Source organism: Physcomitrium patens, chromosome 5 (genome assembly GCF_059467195.1).
Source record: "Physcomitrium patens ecotype Gransden chromosome 5, ASM5946719v1, whole genome shotgun sequence".
NCBI classification, from domain to species: Eukaryota; Viridiplantae; Streptophyta; class Bryopsida; order Funariales; family Funariaceae; genus Physcomitrium; species Physcomitrium patens.
The window spans coordinates 10,254,116-10,260,872 of NC_143414.1; positions in this window are offsets into that span (position 1 = coordinate 10,254,116).

The window sequence follows — 6,757 nt, forward strand, 5'->3', positions numbered from 1 at the left end:
CAACTGGCATAATAACCAAATCAACAACTCATTTAAAATGAATAGCCAGAGGATACGTAGGATGAGGACCATCTTGATGTCGGATATTAGAATATGATTGACAGATTTCACATGACTCTATAAATGAGAGCACATCTCGATACATATTTTTTCACCAATATCGTTCCTTGAATTTAGCAAAAGTAGCCCAGATTTCTCTATGCCCTGTCCATAAACTATCATGAAACTCCTTTAATAATTTTAGTTTTTCTTCCTTTTTGCCTATCACTCGTTGTGGCATCCCAATTCCTTTCTTCGGTCTCTTCCATAAGAATCCATCTCAAAGTAAAAATCCATATGCTTTTTTTTTTATTTGTTTGAATTTTTCTGTAGACCAATTCCCCTGTTTAGACAAAGTATTCAAATAATTACCAATATCCAATAATTCTCCTTCATAAGATTCTTCAAGAAATAGCTTGTCTTCTCTGTTGAGATTTGATATTGAATAGAATTTCAATCCGACATCATCAATGTCTTCAACCATTTCGTCCTCCCTCTCGTATCTTGCTCGAGATAGCATGTCTGCTACTAAATTGTCCTTTCCAGCGATATGCTTAAATTCTGGATTTAGTGACTTAATATAAGCAATCCATCTCAACATTGCAATATCTGGCATCGAACAGTTAATAATCATTCCAAGCAATGGCAAGCAATCTGTTTCAATTACTACTACTGCTCCAATCAAATAGTCCTTTTCAGCTTTCATAGCCGAAACGACTCCCCAAAGTTCTCTTTTGACTTGCCAATATGCACGCTGACGAATACTTAAAACTTTAGCCCCAAATCGAACTGCAAATCTACTCCCATTCGAATCATCTTGACCTACAGCCCATCCAACGGCAATTGGACTAGCGTCTACAGTAAGAATCACTGGTCTATTGCACTTATAATCAACCTTCCTCAATATTGGAGGTGACATCAATAATTTCTTCAATCTTTGCATTGTCTGAATATGCCTTTCTTCCCATTCAAATCGGTAACCCTTGCGTAACAGTTCATATAATGGATCCGCTATGTGAGCAAAATGAGGGATCCAGATTCGATAAAATACACATGCATCCAAAAACCTGCGAACCTCTGTTAAAGAATCACAATCCTCTTTCATCCTTCCAATTGCATGAACTTTAGTTGGATCTGGTTTTCTTCCGTAAGATCCACATAAATGTCCAACAATTACAACCTCTCGCATTCCAAATACGGACTTCATACCCGATAATGTAAGATGAACTTCTCCAAGCCAAGTTAAAATCTTTTCACAATCTTGTATATGATCAACAACATATCTGCGACACCCCCTCGTATCTAAAGTTTCATCCTTGTCTCCTTCTCTGCACCCTTTTATAGGAACATCATCCAGAAAAGGCATAGTCTTTTCTGGAATAAAATCTCTCAATACCTTATTCATCCCATTCATCATATGCGCAACTGAGTTGGTCGCGCTTTGAGGAAGAGTGCACATTCTAACCAATCCAAGCGGTGTCCTCATCGTTGTCATATCTCTACTTCCTTCGGCAAGTTGAAATTGATCATAACCTGAATACAAATCACCCATTGAATAGATCGCCCTTCCAGCAAACGCCTCAGTAAATTCATCGCCAATAGGTCCAATTCCTGCATTCCTGATAGTTACAGCATTCACCGGCTGCATATCTTGAATAAACCGTAGTGACCCATTCTTCTTAGGTACCGTAAACCATCGACTAGAATACGGCGCAAATGAAGGTTCTAATATTTTCATCTTTATCTTTTCTTTCAATAGTTCCAGCAATTTAGGTAAATGTGCCCTCGGTACTGGAATCGGTCTTAGATTCCAAGGTACATGCGGTACAGTGAAGATAACCATAGGTGTTATAATATTTGGATCCACACACCCAATTTCATGAGATTCGAAGGCAAACGATCTACCTTGTTTAGCCAACATCTTTTTGAAGCAAGTAATTTCCTCCGGCAATAAAGAACCATCAGAACCAATCTTCAATTCTTCAAAAGTCTCTTCAGTAAACTGATGTCCAATACTCATTGGATCTCTTAAACTTGCTTCTTTTGATGCTTCTCCCATTTGTTCTTTAGAATCCTCTGGTAATGGTCTAGCAACAGGCTTTACCTTCTTATCTGCCGTTTTATATCTCGTCTCTACTGTGACTTCTGGTGCTTGAAAAGATTCAAGCATGGTATAAACCTCTCTCGAATGAATTTCAACAATCTTATCATTATCCCCTAACCCAATAGATGTAATCAATTCCAATGAATCTTCCAGTCTATTTTCTTCATAAACACCCAAAATCCTCTCATCATCTTGCAATGTACCTATCTTGCGTAACTGTCCTTCAATATCATATAATCTTTTTCTTTCTTTTCTTTTAAAATCATCAACTTTCTTATACATAATATTTCCATTCTCCAATATACCAATAAAACTCGCATCAAAGGTACCTTCATCTTGCGAGAATACCTCCTCTTTTGTACCTCCATAATCTCGCTTTACAGTGGTACCTCCCCAAAATCCTTAAATCCTTCAACAATCTTTGGCAATGGTTTCTCCCTCAACCTATCTCGATTCCGTTCATGGTTAAGAGGTACTGTTAGAAATTGTACAGCTTTCCTCCCATCTTCGCTCCGTACCCTTGCATAAGCAGAACCATCGTCAAGTACCTTTGTTTCCATCCGTGTTGCCGTGATATAAGGTTGTCCTAAAATCAATGGATAAGACGTTGTATCTTGAACGAAGAAATGTTGCTCCGTCGCAACATCCCCAATCCAAATTTTGACATCTGGACAAGCTCCATATAATTCGCCTCGTGTGTTATTAGCTGCTCGTATTGCCCATCCATGTTCCATATCAATTGGCCATTTTTGCTTCTTATAAAGATCTTTAGACATGAGATTTATTTCAGAACCATAGTCCACCAAAGCAACAATTGGTTCTTCTATATCTCCTACCTTCACCAATACCTCAGTAGTTGCCCTTGCCCAATGCTTTCGAGTATAATGGCTCAAAGTTTCTATTTCCTTGTCACTAGAATCTTCGAAATGTACTCACTGATTATACCCATTCTTTTCATTTGTTGGTTGCTTGTAACCAATATCAACCTCTTTTTCATCTCTACATATTCTTGCATTAATAGCATGACTCATTCCAGTTTCGCTCATTAATTGCCTCTTTCGCTTAATGCTGTCAATGATAACATCATGAAACTCCTTCTTTGCAATTCCTAAGACTTCTTTCAATGTGAATTCTACCTTAGCGTTTAATATACGTTCTTCCAACACCCCTTTCAAATTTGTTGCCGCTTCAATGTGAGAAAGTAGCTTATAAGCAATTGATTTGCCCTTATCTTTTGTCTCCGTTGTTTTTTCTCCCAATGATGCTGAGGTATCCTTTACAGGCAATTCTTGTGAAGCTGCCTCCCAAGCCTTGTCTCCTCGAGTTTGCCTCTTAAAAGAATTTCCTTCTCTAGTATCATCAAAATTTCCTCGTCTTTTTTCTTCCATCAAAGCTTCATGTTGGCTCTTAGCAATATATGCATGAATTGAAAGAGACTCAACATGATCCTCCCAACCTGTTCTTCCTCGTATTGTAGCTGCAGTTCTCAATAACGCTTCTCGAGGTAATTTCCCTTCTTGCATTGTAGAAATGGCAGACGCCCAAAACTCACTAGTTTCCGTACTTCCACCAATTTCATCATCTACTCTAGCACCATAACTTGCACTTTCTCGTACTACTGTTTCATGCTCTTTTAAGTAATCTTGAACCAATGCTCTCATTCCTCCCTTGCCAAAATTCGTTTGAAGAAGATCCTCCCTATCTTTCAATGCTATCTTCCCATCTTTCTTGCAAATAATTCCCTGCCGTATCATATTATTAAATTCATTGCAATCTTTTCTAGTGTGTGAAGCATCATCACACCAAATGCATCTTTGTACATATCCTTGTTTTGAAACATTCTTCGAATTGTTTATAAAAGTATTCTCTTCAAGTCTTGCCAATTTGATTTGAAGATCTTGCATTCCTCGTATAATTTCTTCCATACCCATATCTGCTTTCTTTGACAAGGATGTCGAAGGTTGAACTGTAGGCATTGTCGGTGGTATTGTACGTACTGGAGCTTTGGGTGCTTGTACTGTTTTCAGAATATTGCTCCTATCCTTCCTCCTTTCTCTTTTTGTAAGCAATCCCACTGCATCTTCAACGTTCTTCCACTTTGTTGTCAATCCTTCATCTTCTTTTTTGTCTTCAAGAAGGAGTTCTAATTTTCCTTGCAATTCTCCATCAGCTGCTTGAAGAAATAGATCAACTTTGTTCGGCTCCAATGTCAATTTTTCTACCTTTGATAATTGAGAGTACTGCCTCTCAAATTTCCTTAGTAGCTCTGTTGCTTGCAAATTCTTATTGGGCCATTCAATCCATTCCAGAAACAACTTCTTAGTAACGCAATCAGCATCTTCCAAGAAATATTTGTCTTTCAATGCTTGTGAAAAAACCTCCCATGAATTCCCATAACAATCTGTAATCGATGTAATGTGGTCTCTGATCTCCGATATCATGGCAAGTCCAAATAATTCAATCATTTTCTTCTCAGAAACCCGATTTAATTCCATTACACGAACATAACATCTTAAGTACCTTGAAATATTCCTTCCATCAAATTGATCAATTTTATTGACCACTGCTTGCAATGCTTTGGTTGCCAAAGCTTCCTTTCGATCATTGCTTTGCTATTGCTGCATTGACAATGAGAAGGCTTGAAACAAACTAGCAATAGATGGATCCATGTGCATACCTTGTCCTTTAGAAGACTCCCCACCAGAAACTTCTCCCAAAAATCCTTCAAAATTTTTATTTTCGTTTTCCATAAAAATAAAGATAAAATCAACGGTAATCCAATACCTTCCACCTCAAGCTTTCACGTCGGGTTCATCACTTATGTCGTATTACGTGCTTTCCTGCTCGAGAACGCGCCGGGCATCTGGCTGTAGAAGGTAGTATGGAGATTCGCTGATAGTCAAGCAGTCTATCAGTTTTTGACTGTTGGAATATAAACGACTGCAACAATGTACCGTAAATCTATACGGATGCTCTTCGACTGCTTGTCGAAGTCTTTTTTTTGCCCCAGCCGGTAGGTCTCTAGACGTTACAGAGAACCCCGAACAACCCAAACTGTTAATCTTCAATACCCTTTTGTACTTACGATCTTGTATCCACTGACTGTCCTGTTAGATTAACCCAATAAATTTCATTCACTCCGCATACTCAATCCTATAGACACCCTTTTAATCCTTCAATCACAGACGTAACTCGATTTTACAAAACAGTCAAGAGTATTCAAACCCACTTCATTTAAAAATCTCGATTCACCATTACAACACTGACTTCAGCAACGATTGCCTCAGTCTTCCCAGAACTCTACGAAGAAGAAAAATCCAAATTCTATGTCTTTCCTTCCCCGACTCGAAGCATGAAGCTCCTCTCTCTAAATCCCTTAATCTTCAAAACCTTCCAATGAAAACCGAACTAGTAACCTTGCAAAAACTTGAAAACTAGCTCCCCCCCTGATTCCCCGAGAAAGAAAAAAACCCCCCTCCCTAAAACTATATTCTCCCCTAACCTTATCCTCTGAATTTCTTCAATCTTCCATCTTAGATCCGGAATTGGCTCCCGCCGTCAGAGCTTAGATCCGAAATTGGCTCACGTCATCAAGGCCTTCTCCTCCATTTTTACCTTTAAGAGATCTATTTACCGTAAACAATGTTCTCTGAAACGGCACAGAGAACAGGACAGCCCGAAACAGAATCAAAACCCCGTAATCGGGACCACATTGAGTCGCCCAACCAATTCAGGTCCCATATTGGGTAAGATGCCCGTAGTAACCTGGATGCTCGCGTAATTGGGTCAAATTGGTCTTCGCGTCAGACTGGCTGAGGCCCGTAGTAAGACCTGGATTTTTCCGTAACTAGACTGCATTGGGTTGCTCCGCCAATACAGGTCTCATATTGGGTAAGAGGACCCGGATTGGATTCTCGAAATTGGATCCAATTGGCTCTTCAAACCCATCGTGTGAATTGGTCCTTTTCATCCTGCTAACTCCCGTTATTAGAATCGAATGGAGCATTTCAGTATGCCCCGGCTGACTGTAATGGGGTGACTGAACCTGACCACTCAGTATTTGCGCTGAAGTTGGTTGATGCTCCCAATATTCGAGGTAACTGAATATTAATAAAATTCCCCTTCTTTTTTATTTTTTTTATTTTTTTTTATTTTCACTGTATACTCGTGTTACAACACGACACCGTAATTGGACCGCATTGGATTGCCCAACAAGGTCAGGTCTCATATTGGGTAAGAGGACCCGGATTGGATGTCTTGAAATTAGATCCAATTGGCTCTTCGAACTAGGCTCATCCGTCGTTGAATTGGTCCTTTTTCTTTCTGCTGACTCTCGTTATAGGAATCGAACGGAGCATTTCAGTATGCTCCGGCTGACTGTAACGGCGTGACTGACCCTGGCCTCTCAGTATTTACACTGAAATTGGTCGTTGCTCCCAATATTCGATGTCAAGGACAAGAACTCGATGAAAAAATAATTCAGACAAGTGAGCCTTCACTCAAAGAGAGGTAACAAAATATATATAAACAAGTATATATATTGAAAGAGAAACTAGAATGGCTATTGCCAAAAGACAAGAAAACTAGAGACCCTTGAAACTAGACTAGAAGCAA